Here is a 14,167-nt window from a genome sequence, read left to right as displayed (position 1 = left end):
GTAAAAGATCTTTACAATGAAAATTACAAAACACTGCTTAAAGAAATTCAAGAAGACACAAACAAATGGAAAAAAATCCCATGCTCATGGATAGGAAGAATCAACATTGATAAGATGTCCATCCTACCAAAGGCAATATACAGATTCAACACAATACCCATTAAGCTACCAACATATTCCTCTCAGACCTGAAAATGACAATACAGAAATTTATATGGAAAGATAAATGACCATGAATAGCTAAAACAATCCTTAGCAAAAGAAACAAAACAGGAGGTATCACACTTCCAGACTTCAAACTTTGCTATAAGGCTACAGTAATCAAAACAGTCTGGTATTGGTACAAACAGGCACATAGACCAATGGAACAGGATAGAGATTCCGGAAACAAAGCCTCAATTTCTCAACCAACTCATCTTTGACAAAGCCTCCAACAACAACCACTGGGGAGGGGAGAACCTAGTCAGTAAATGGTGCTGGGAAAACTGGCTGACCACATGCAGAAGATTGAAACAGGACCCCTACCTATCACCATACATGAAAATTAACTCTAAATAGATCAAAGACCTGAATGTAAAACCTCAAAGTATAAGAATCTTAGAAAACACCGGAGATACCCTTATGAAAGTTGGAACTGGGAACGAATTCCTATTCAGAAGCCTAAAGGCCAATACCTTAAGAAACAAAATAGACAAGTGGGACCTTATCAAATTAATGAGCTTCTGCAAAGCAAAAGAAACCATCAAGAGAGCAGGGAGATAGCCCACAAAATGGGAAAATATATTTGCCAACTGTTTATCTGACGAAGGCCTAACATCTAGGATCTACAAGGAACTCACAAGTACTGAAAGGAAAAGAAAATCAGTCTCTTTAAAAAATGGGCAAAAGACATGAATAGACACTTCTCAAATGAAGATCTACAGGCAGCCAACAGACACATGAAAAGTGCTCAACCTCTCTCATCATCAGAGAAATGCAAATCAAAACTACATCGAGAATCAAAATCACATTCTTACCAACTAACCCTGGTAATGCAAATCAAAACCACATTCTTACCACCCAACCTTGGTAAGAATGGCAACCATTAATAAAACAAGCAACAACAGATGCTGACCAGGATGTGGAGAAAAAGGAACACTTTTACACTGCTGGTGGGAATTCAAAGTAGAACAACCTCTTTGGAAGACATGTGGTGATTCCTGAAAGAACTAGAAATTGACCTTCCATATGACCCAGCAATTCCTCTATTGGGAATATACCCAGAGGAACTCAAATCATTCTACAAAAAAGATACCTGCACAAGTATGTTCGTTGCAGTTCTATTCACAATAACAAAAACATGGAACCAACCATGTTGCCCATTGAAGCTGAACTGGATTTTTTAAAATGTGGTACATATACACGATGGAATTTTATGAAGGACAAATATATGGACTTTGTACCAATCTGGATGGATTTAGAGTTGATCATACTCAGTAATTTATCCCAGAAACAAAGAACAGAGTTCCATATGTTCTCACTCATAAATGGACCCTGAACAATTATAATGCTGTAAGAAAGCATTTGACAGTAGTGGGAAACTGTCAGGGGAAGGGGGTGAGGATTGGCAGTTGAGGGAAACTGCAAGGGGAGGTAGGGGCATACCTCATCAACAAGGGTACCTGCATGATCAATGTTTGTATACCTAGCCCTGAAATGTATGCCACATCTTTATAATAAAAATTAAAAAGCAAAACAAAACAAAACAAAAGAAAAACACAATAAAACAGTCTAGCATGGGATGTTCAACCAAAAGCAGGAAACCAAAACTGTCTATCAACAACTCTTTTTTAATATATTAGAATTTATGTATCAATAATATTAGAATTATAATCTCTATGTTTTAGTTTTTCTTTCAGTATAATATTTGAAACATGGATTTTGCACTCATTCAAATAAATGAAAATTTTCTTCATAAATAATAATCTTACAAATATTTTAAACAATGTTTGGATAAATATATTTAAAATAGGAGCCGGGCTCGGTGGCTCAGCCTGTAATCCCACACCTTTGGGAGGCTGAGGTGAGTGGATTGCCTGAGCCCGCAGGTTCGAGACCCACCTGGGCAGCGAGACCTCATCTCTACAATAAATCAAAAAATCAGCCAGGCGTGTTAGTGCATGCCTGTAATTCCGGCTACTTGGAAGGCTGAGGTGGAAGGATCGCTGGAGCCCAGCAGGTCGAGGCTATGGTGGCTGGGAGCGGCCACTGCACTCCAGTCTGGGCGACAGAGTGAGAATCCAACTCAAAAAACAAACAAACAAACAAAATATATATATATATTTAAAATAAAGTATCACTATATAATTCTTCACTTTGGAAACATCACAAAAGTGTACTGATTATATTTGGAGTGCTTTTAGTAAAAAATTAAAGCAGAAATCAATGTTTAAATATTTAGAAATATCTAGTCACATGTGTAGTATATTTAAGAAATGAAATGTAGAATCTGTCAATCATAACTTTTTTCCTGTCTTTACAATAAAATTTTATTCATTTTCATGTTTCTAATGAGTTTATTAAAGGAAAACTTGTTTTATAAGAATTGTCGTCATAACCATGTCAAGTCTGGGAACTATGCACACTTTGCATTTCAACAACTCTTACTTTCAAATGAATTTTATCTTATTCTTCTGATTTATGTAGGAGAATAACCATATTTAAATTATATTTAATATATAGACAAGACAAATATATACTTTTTGCAATCAATATACCAATGTAGCTGTGCTTCTATACTGTAAAGTAAAATGTATGTTTGACTTTTAATGAGATAACATTTTATGCATAAATTGAACATACTGCATTGTGACAAAAGATTACTTATTTTCAAATGTCTTTCTTTTTTACCAAAAACCATTCCTGTTGAATTCATCAGGGTATCTGCTATATGACTAACTTGGCTGTATATTATTAATGTTTAAAAATTAAGTCTTACTCCATATCTGGAATTTTAAAAGGCAATGAAATTACCATTAACTTAATTCCAATGATATTACAGTCACATGAGAATGCAAAAATTCCAATAACTTGTTTAATTTACAGATTGCCACACATTCAGTCTTATTAAATAGTTAATTCCTCTAACTTGGAGATGAAGTGAGTCAATTGTCTGATAGTATACTGATTTTTACGCATAATCCATCTTTCAAGCAGCCTAGCCTGACAAAAACAAGGGTGTCCTGTGTGCATGGGACTGTATATATGTAGGCAGAAATTTGTAAGCCTGCGTTTTTATTAATTCAAATAATTCATTTTGGTGTAAAAAACTAATTTCAGTTAAAGATAAATAACTGATCCAATGTTCTAAAACAATGTTCTAAAAACAATGAATATTAATAATGTAGTTTTATTTAAGGAAATACTGAATTCAAAGGCATGAGTTTGGGACTGGAAATAAGAAAACTGATAAAAATGGGAATGATGTAAAATAAAGCCCACTGACATAAGTTATAAATTCTGGAGTTATTTATCTGCTATGAATTATGGTCAAGTACAATTAAAGTTTGTGAGATTTTGGTTTAAAAGTTGCTAGCTCCTCCTTAGAGTAAGAGAAGTTGTCAATGTTTTTGTTTTTGTTTTTGTTTTTTATCAGACTTTCCTTATTCTTTATTAAGCAAGAATGGTTACATGCCTTCCTCAGTTGTGTAAATATAGGGAAGGTAGTGACTGCTATTGAGGATGATTATGCGGCAGAATGACTACCGGTGAGACCCACCTGGATAGTGTCTTACCTATTGCTTGATAAAAAGTTCAGAGATTTTTTAAAAGACATGGGGCAAAAAGAGATGGGCTCTCTTTGACCAACCTAGCTGCTATGGTCTAAATGTCTGTGTTCTCTTAAATACATATGTTGAAGTCCTACTTCCCTAGATGATGGTATTAGGAGGTGGTACTTCTAGAAGGCTATAAGGATGAGAATCAAGATTTCATGAAAGAGATTAGTACCCTCCTAAAAGAGGACCAAAAGAGATCTCTGTCCCATCCATCCTTTGAAAACATAGAGAAAGATGGCCATCTAGAAATGGGTCCACCCCACACACTAAATCTGCTGGTACCTTAATCTTAAATGTACCAGCCTCAATAACTGTGAGAAATAAATTATAAACCACTTAGTTTATAAAGTTTTGTTATAGCAACTCAAAGGTGCTGAGGTATCAGCCATCCTGGGTTGTTGAGTTTTCTTGTGGAAGAAACATGTGAGAGTTAAACCTCAGACCCAACCTGGGAGTTCTGAAAACCACATGGAATGCTAAGAAAGAGAGAGAGAACATGCTGTCTTGGAGCCAAGGTATTTGCCCAAAGACTTGACCTTGCTGTAATGTGACTGTGTTTATCCTGTCTGGACACCAGGCAGTCAAGCAGAACCTGAGACTGGTGACAGAAATCCTCTACTTCCATCACAATATCATGGAAAAGCACTGTAGAAAAATATTAGAGGCTGCAGGAAAAACCAATTACTGGTGTTTGATGTTTTCAGGGATGATGCTGCATCACAGATATAGAGGCAATGCAAACAGGTATTAGGAATCTGCTACTGCTTGCCTTGTTTCTTTGGAATGCACAAGTCTCTGGTCTTATGGACAAATCAATGCAAGGATTAGAGAAAACTTACTGAGGAAGAGAGTGTGAACTCCTGCTTACTCTGGGTATACAGAAAACAAAGCTTTAATTTGAGTTTTAACGAATATAAATTTCCTTGTCACCCATGCTGGATATTTTATGTGTATTTATAATTATTTTTAAAAGTTGATGCTTAGATTTGAATGGATTTACAGTCGATCACACTCAGTGATCTGTCACAGAAACACAAAGGACAGAGTACCATATATTCTCACTCATAAGTGGACCTTGAACAATTACAATACTATAAGAAAAGGATTTGCAGTAGTGGGAAACTGTCAGGGAAGGGGGAGTGGGGTTGGCAGTTGAGAGAAACTTCTAGGAGAGGGAGGGGCACACCTCATAAACAAGGGTACCTGCATAATCAATGTTTGCATACTTAACCCAGAATTACACCCCACATTTTTATAATAAAAAAAGGTTGATGCTTAGAATCTACAATACATTCCACTGGGCATAGGGGCTGTTGCCTGTAATCCCAGCACTTTGAGAGGCGGAGGAGGAAGGATTGTTTACGCCCAGAAGTTCAGCACCAGCCTGGAAAACATAGTGAGACCTTTTTTTGTGTGTGAGACTTTATCTCTACAAAATAAATGCAAAAAGAGCCAGGTATGGTGACACATGCCTGTAGTTCCAGGTACTCAGTAAGCTGAGGTGGAAGGCTTGCCAGAGGCCAGGATTTCAAGGTTACCGTGAGCTATGATCATGCCACTGCAGTCCAGTCTGGGTGACAGAATGAGACTATGACCCTACCCACCCTCCCCCCTAAAAGTATTTATATATCCATTTGAATTCTGTTTTTTTCTCAGGCTCTGAAAAACCAAGAGCAATGTACTTGTACATATGAGTCTCCATTATTTCTTACCATGGTGCAGAGTTTTCACTTTTAAAAAAATATTTAATAGGGTGCTTTATTGCTTAAAACTTTAAAAAAAAACTTTCATGTTAAAGATATGGGGTACAATTCAGGATTAGGTATACAAATGTTCATTATGCAGGTACCCTTGTTGATGAGGTATGCCCTCCCACCCCGGCAGTTACCCTCAAATGCAAATTCCACCACTATTCTCCTGGCAGTTTTCCACTATTTCCAATCCCTTTCCTTTAGTATTACAATGATTGTTCAAGGTCTGCTTATGAGTGAGACATATGGTACTCTGTTCTTTGTTTTTGTGATAGATCACTGAGTATGATAAACTCTAAATGCATCCAAGATGCTGCAGAGTCCATATGTTTGTCCTTCTTTATGGCTACGTAATATTTCATTGTGTGTATGTACTACATGTTTTAATCCAGTCTAGTTTCTAGGGGCAGCATGGTTGGTTCCATGTTTTTGTTATTGTGAATAATGCTGCAATAATCATGTGTGTGCAGGTATCTTTTTTGTAGAATGACTTGAGTCCCTCCAGTTATATTCACAACAGGGGGACTGCTGGGTCATATGGAAGGTCGATTTCTAGTTGTTTCAGTAATTGCCACACTGTTTTCCAGAAAGGTTGCACTAGTTTGCATTCCCACCAGCAGTGTAGAAGTGTTCCTTTTTCTCCACATCCTCACCAGCATTTGTTTTTTTTTGTTTTATTAATGATGGCCATTCTTACTGGCGTTAGATCGTATCTCAGTGTGGTTTGGATTTGCATTTTTCTGATGATTAGTGAGACCGAGCAATTTTTCGTGTGTCTGTTGACTGCCCTAATAGAATATCAGTTTGTCTTATTGTGCACAATGTTTACCATAAATTTTGGACTATACAATAAGGCTTACTAAATAGATTGCAGCATCGTATTCTGTCATTTTGACACAGACATCATTTGAAATGAGATGAGAAGTGGTTGCATGCTCTTCGTAATGATCATGTTGCATCATCAGTGTTGGTTAATAGATGCCTATTGATATTTTTTGTTACTTACTGTGCCAGAGCACGTTTATTTATCTATATCACAGATGCATTGCTGCAGCTACAGATCTTGCTCTCAAAAGGACGTTCTTTAAGATATAAGGTTGGTCCAGATGTCTTTTGATGGACAGCTTGGTTGCTTCCAGGTTCTTGCTATTGTGAACAGTGCTGCGATAAACATACGTGTGCAGGTATCTTTTAGATAGAGTGATTTGAGTTCTTCAGGGTATATTCCCAGTAGGGGGATTGTGGGGTCACATGGGAGGTCAATATTTAGAGCTTTTAGGAATCACCATACTGTTTTCCACAGAGGTTGCACTAGTTTGCACTCCCACCAACAGTGTAGAAGTGTTCCCTTATTGCTACACCCTCTCCAGCAACTTATTTTTTGAGTTATTGATAATTGCCATTCTGACTGGAGTTAGGTGGTATCTCAGTGTGGTTTTGATTTGCATCTCCCTGATGATTAGTGAGGTTGAACATTTTTTCATGTGTCTGTTGGCTGCTTGGATATCTTCCTTTGAGAAGTGTCTGTTCATGTCTTTTGCCCATTTTATAATGGGGTTGTTTGTTTTTTCCTTTTCAGCACGTTTGAGTTCCTTGTAGAAAAAAGATGTTAAACCTTTGTCAGACCTGGAGTTGGCAAATACTTTTTCCCAGTCTGTAGGCTGTCTGCCTGCTCTCTTGATGGTTTCTTTGGTTTTGCAGAAGCTTGTCAGTTTAATGAGGTCCCACTTGTCTATCTTATCTCTTATGGCCTGTGGGTTTAGGGTTTTGTTCAGGAATTGGATGCCAGTTCCAATTTCCATGAGGGTAAGTCCTTCATTTTCTAAGGTTCTTATGGTTTGAGGTTTTACATTTAGGTCTCTGATCCATTTAGAGTTAATTTTTGTGTATAGGGATAGATAGGGATACTGTTTCAATCTTCTGCATGTGGTCAGCCAGTTTTCCCAGCACCATTTACTGACTAGGTTCTCCTCTCCCCATATGGAATACTACGCAGCTATAAAAAAGAACAAAATCATGAATTTTGCAGCAACCTGGATGGAACTACAGTCTATAATACTGAGTGATCTCTCACAGAAATAAAGATCTGAGTATCACATGTTCTAACTCATATAGTGGACCTTGAACATCCAACGTAATACTATAAAAAAATGACTGAGAGTGGTGGGAAACTATGGGGGGGAGGGGAAGGGAGATGGGATTAATGTTAGTAAATATCTATCTGGGGATGGGGAGACACCCTTTATCAACAAGGGTGCCTGAATGAAGCATATTTGTATAGCTAACCCTTAACTGGACTCCACAATATAATAATAATAATAATAATAATAAAACATTTCTGTCAAAGAGAACAAAAAAGATATAAGGTTGGGGTGGGGAACATAATGGATACATATAAGACAGGAAAAATTAGACTTTCAAGATTATAAACATAGGCAGTGATGAGGAGACTGCACGCTTGTCATTGAAATTAGTTTTAAAAAGCAATGTATCCCTTCCAGTATATTTTAACTAATGTTGTTTAATGAATGCCTTGTATGTTAGTTCCTACCCAGTCAATCATGCATTGAAATTTATTCCATTTAGTTTGCTAATGGGTTTCCCAAGGAAACTTAGTAGAACCAGATATTATTTACATTTTTTTAAAAAATTACAAAATGTAACTATCTAAAAACTTTGTCATTACTTTTTTTAAAATCTGTTGAACTTTATAATGGAAGAATCTTTCTACTAATTTAGATTTCAGATAAATTTTTAAAAATGTTTTAGCTTATCTGCATAGATTAAGGCTTGCACATTTAATTGAAATGATACCAATTTCTTCTACTAATCTACTCTGAAAAGATGGAAGAATAACTACAGGAAGAAATTTTTTAAATTGGCTAAAGGCAAGAAGGTCCAGAAAACTCAAACAATGGAAATCTTTTACTTCTTGAACAAATTCGAGTTTTGTTGTGTGCAGTTTGCACAGATGGTTCTTAAATTATAACCTGTAAAGTTTAACATCTGCTCTTAAATATTTCAATAATGATTTTGATTAAAGATAAGGATGGTTTTATGTGGTGGTTTTGATTAGAGACAGAGTGGCCACTAGACTCTTGTTCTCCTGGAGAAATGAACATGTTGACAAAAGATTCAGAATTTTAAAGAAAAGTGCTTTGACCTCCATATTTATTCATGCTTATTTGAGAATAGACTTTCTTAAAAACTTAAACAACTCTGTAAGGTTCTGAGCATCATGTTTCAAATTCTGATGTGTTTGTATACTTTATAAAGGAAGCTCTTTGATCTAAAATATATTACCAGAATAAAATGTTTGTTTATTGTGTACTGTTATCCTAGATTATTCATGACTCATTTCACTCCCGTGTATATTTATGTCAGACACACACACACACACACACACACACACACACACACACACACACACAGGCTCATCCTTACATTCAGTCTAGCCTAGTTTATAAATTAGTGTTTACTAAAAAGGTCAGGGCTAATCTATGTATTCTTGTGTCTATGTGTATTTTCTCAAGCTGTAATTATGCCAGGTGTCAGCTGAGTGAATTAATGGCATGATGCTGGAGTGAAAAGGTGGTGATGGACTCCTGATTTAAAAGTTCAAATGTCTGTGAAAAAGAAAAAATTGTGTTAAAAAAAAAAGTCAGAGCTATCAGGAAGAGGAACCATGGTACATGGTCATGAACAACACACACAGATAAATAGATGGATAGAAGATAGATAACTAGGTTGGCCATTTAATCTATCACCAAGTATGTAAGTATGGATGATTCATTTAAGCCATTTTAATAGACATTGTTCTAGAATGATTTCACAATATGTATGGAGATACATTGTCAATCTTCCTTAAAAATAGATCCCAATTAAAACTTAATTTAGTATAAAACTGAGTTTCTCAATTATATCTATTTTCATTTTAATTTTGTATACTGCCATATTTTCAGGCATGGTTAGCCAACATGTTACTATAAACCACTTACAACACAGAACTGATGCCAAATAAACAAATGTATTCTTCTTGATTATAACTATAGAATATTTAAAATCAATTAATATTTCAAAATTAATTAGAAGCATTCACAGTTCAAGAATCTCACAAATAGCACCCTCATTGAAAGAAAGACATAATGAGGCATTCTGATGACAAGATAATCAGTGCATACTGTATCTGCTTTGTATTTTGTAGCAGTATAATATTTTAATAGCCCAGGGAAATGTAGTTTTTGCATAGACTTTACTTATTGAAAGGAGAGGCGTTGCTTTGTCAGGTGTGAGAGGAATTAACCACGTCACTGTGAGTCAGAGTTCTTTGGAAGAAAGTTTATTTTAGACTTTTATTTTAGAAAGAAATTATCAGATGAGTTAGACTCATACCTGAGGGGCAAAAACTGCATTCTCTCAGAAGGGATCTTGTGGAAAACTGTGTCTGTCAGACTCTGTGAGATTGATAGTCTCCGAACATGTGGCTACTCTTTGCTGTCTCCCTGCACTTACGTGCAGTTCTTCTTCATAAAACAGAGCCCTCCTCCCTTCTACCCCTGTATATGTGCTGTCCCTGTGACTGCTTTAACAAATAGAATAATTTCAAAGATTTCTGAGCCCAACTCTATGATGATTGGCAGAATGTACTTCCTTCTTGGAAAGGTTATTTTTAGAATCCAACCTTTTTCCCGTGAGGAAGCACAAGTACCCAAATGAAGAAGACCCAGTTCCCAACCAACAGCTAGAACCAACTTCCAGCCATCTTACGAGATAATTCTGGTCCTCCTCAATGACATAACTAACTCCACACAAAGTCGAAAAAATGCCTGTAGAATTAAGAGATATAATAAATTGTTGTTATTTAAAGGCTACATTTGTTTCACAGCCGTAGATAACAAGCATTTTGTATTATAAATAATGCTCAGTTTAAAGAAAATTGTTGCAAATTTTAGTTTTTTTGTTGGCTAAAGCTAATTTCTATTTTTTCATTAATTTTCTGATATTATACATTTACTGTAAACTATCTTGAGGGAATTCAAAACTCATACTAGATTATACTCTAAGGAATAAAAAAAAATCCATCAAGTAGTGATGTCCTAGAATTAGAACTCAAACTCTTCAAGAGAGAGGCAGTTTTGAGAAAGTGTATACTCTGAGAAGCTTTAAGAGAGGTACATTTAAAAACAGAAGCAAGCTGAAAGACTGTTTTTAATTTAGTGAATAGATCATCACTTGATTGAGAAATGCTTGCATTCTGGGATTTTTTTGGTAAGTAAATTTGAGGAGGGAGGAATACATGATTGTGAAGCTAATTCCAGAAGGAACAGAAAAGACAAACGTGGTTCATGGGTAAGACAATCTCATTTGAGGTTTGTGAAAGTGCTAGTCAGAGTAAAGTGCATGTCTGGAGTCTTGATTTATGACAGAATGAGAGACAAATGTCTTGAAGGGAGATGTGCAATGAAGACTATACGGAAAGACACAGGTTCCTGGAGTGACTTTGCTAGATCATGTGCTATGAACACTTTACTGAGGAAAGTTCTACATAATTCAGTAGGACAAACTGCCCTCGCACCACTCACTCTTTGCCCCTATAAGGCATGCTTACTCTTTGTAGTGGTATATGGAAATGCACATACACAAAACCCACGTTAAGGTGGCTTTTTATTTACCTAAACCATAAGAAATAGATCACCGTGTGTTTAATCTTTTGTTCAGCAGCTGAAGTACTAAACATCTTTGAAGAAATTTATTATATTTCTTCTAAAACTGACAATTCACTTGCATAAGTACATTGTGAATATGGGTTTCAACATATTTTGTATTGGATAATGAGCTCTCAATGGCTTAGCCTTTTCCTTATTGACTTTATCTATGTCTTTATTGAACACAGAGGCATTTTGCCTAGATAAGATTCATTAACAGCCAAAATAAAATAAAATACAAGGCACTTTGCAAGTCAGTGATTTTAATTATATGGTTTATTTACCGAGGCACATAAAATGTTCTCTTTCAATGAAATTTCATAAACATTACTATAGTTCTATGGTGGAGATAAAAATAAATTTTGAGGGTGAAATAGATATATACTAACCACACCATATTTTTAAAAAATTAATTTTCTGAGTTTTGGCATTATCTTCAGAGATATATGGCACATTATATTTAGGATGTCTTGTAAATAGTAGCTATTCAATGAATGCCTTGAAAAGTATATTCATTTCTGTTCTTACCTTTGACCCATGATAGCCAATGACTGTCCCGACCAGCAGGACAAGTAAAACGTGGGCACGAGGAGGACTACCTGCTGCTGGTGAAAAGAGAGAGAGAGAGACCAAGAGAGAGAAAGAGACAGGAGACACGCAGAATGGAGGCAAGACAGTGTTCTGATCAAGCCTCTAAATTTTATTGTTAGGCGATTGCTTATATACATAGCAAAGAGGGGCGGGCTGAAATAGGGCGTGTGGCGGCTTATGATAGGAGGAAGAGTAGTGGGTGGTATGAGGAGAGGAGGTGGGAGGGGTGTTGTGGCTTGGCACGCGCGGGCTTTTTGGAGGACAAAGAAGAAGGCTTATATGAGATGATTGCTATTTTTAAAATGGCTCCCAACATCTCTCCCTTTCTGTTCAAAGACAGAAGGGATGGTGAGCATTAACCGGGTGAGGGAGTAGGGGCCCGGCTCCTCCCGTGGATTCTCCGAGTCCACCACCATTGGCTCTTGGTATCTTTTGGGGAGGAGAGGCAGAGCCAGAATTGATTTTTGAGAAAATTAGAAAATCAGATACCAACCTCTATGCAAGCCAGGCGTGCTCACAGGGATACCCAGAGGAGGTCGAAGTTTTTGAGACCTTCCCTTGCAATACATTGTTCTACACTCATCCCGGTGCTCATACCCTGTTCCCCTTAAAGGGAGAGGGTAGACATGCCTCTGGTTATCATGTCGTCCCCGTAGGGAGGGAGCCGTAGTAGTCCTTTTCCGTGCGTTCTGCCAATGCCAGCCGTTGGTAATGGATTTGGATAGGTTTAGAGAGGACAGCATCAATTTGTCTTTTGATAAGATTAGTAAAATAGCGAAACACCCAGGGACCGAAGGTTATGAGCAAAAGGAGGCAAAAGAGGGGGCCCAAGACAGGGAGAAGGTAAGGGGGGAGTCCATTAAGTCCGGTCCAAAGCGGGTTCTCGAACAATTCTTTTCTTCGCTTGATGAGGTCTTCTTGTAATTTCTTGATTTTGTCTCGGACGATGCCAGACTTGTTGGCGTAGAAACAGCATCGTTCCTGTAAAGCTAAACAGATTCCTCCCTGTTCTGCAGTTAATAGGTCTAATCCTCTGCGATTTTGTAGAACTACCTCAGCTAAAGAATCAATTTGATCTTGTAGATCATTAATAGTTCCAGAGAGAGTTTGAACATCATCAATTAACTGACGAGACAACTTATTATAGGTATTAACAGCGACCCCTATTCCTGCTCTGCCGGAGGCTACAGCGGCTGTAACCCCCAAGCTTAGAAGTAGGGGAATGGCTTGGAGAGCACGCCGGTGGCGTCCCGCTATAAGGTCAAGACTAGGGAGAGGGACAGGTTCATCCCCGGGGATGATAGAGATGTCGGGGAGAAGGCTAGCTGTAACGCAGAGGCCTGTCCAATTGAAAGGGAGCATGGTGTAGGCAAGGTTGCCCCCACAAATGAATACCTGTCCTGGAGGGGGGCAGATGGAGGTGGAAACGTTAGTTACAGTATGACAATCGGAAAAGGTGACAAATCCGACGTCACTATCATAAGAATTATTTTGAAATTTCCCTTGGAAGCAACCGGAGGAATTGAAACCCGAGGGCTGTACTCTGAAAGGGGGGTGATAATGAGCAACTGGCATCTCCATTGAAAGGGACATAGGAAGCGTTTAAGACAGCAATGGCAGTAGGTAGAGGCATACCAACGGTCATACATAGCCAGCAGTCCTGTGCAAGGGAGGGGTTAGTGGAGTTTAATAGAGAGAGAGAGACTTCGAGGATTCCCTGTGTGTATGGATCCAAGGTAATGTCTCTGGGTTTTGGAAGGGCAAGTGGGTGGTAGTTTAAGTGAGGGTATAACTGTCAGGTCAGTTCTTGGATGTGTTGGGCAACAAGAGTTTGTTTTTGAATGTCGCTGGGGCCCCCTCCATTTGATACATGAACCGGGGCAACGGTATGCCAGCACACACTTTTGCCAACAGTACCTAGACAGGATGCCTGAGAATATTTAAGATCTCTCTCGAAGACACTGCCAGAGGGACGCGGAGAGGTTCTTTCTAAAATAGCAGTATAGTAGGTTTGACCATGGAGGGTGCATAATTGAGCAGAAGTGTAACAAGTGACATGGACTGCCGGGAGAATAGAGGTGCACTGTGTAGGGCAAGGCCCAGGGCGACCCTGTGTGGCAGGAATGATTGCGGGTTTGGATTTGCAGGTCCATTGTTGCTTTGATATCCCTGAATATGTGTGAGTGTAGGCAAGATAGGCTATTTGCGTGTTGCAGTCAACTGACCGGGAATAGGAGGGGGGAGTGATTGGGGACATACCGCCTTTGCAATCGCAGGGATTTCCAAAAAGGGCCCTTCTGAGTTC

The sequence above is a fragment of the Carlito syrichta genome, unplaced genomic scaffold (assembly GCF_000164805.1).
Source record: "Carlito syrichta isolate Samal-C Ts95f unplaced genomic scaffold, Tarsius_syrichta-2.0.1 Scaffold303386, whole genome shotgun sequence".
NCBI classification, from domain to species: domain Eukaryota; kingdom Metazoa; phylum Chordata; class Mammalia; order Primates; family Tarsiidae; genus Carlito; species Carlito syrichta.
Note: the sequence above shows the minus strand (reverse complement) of the source record.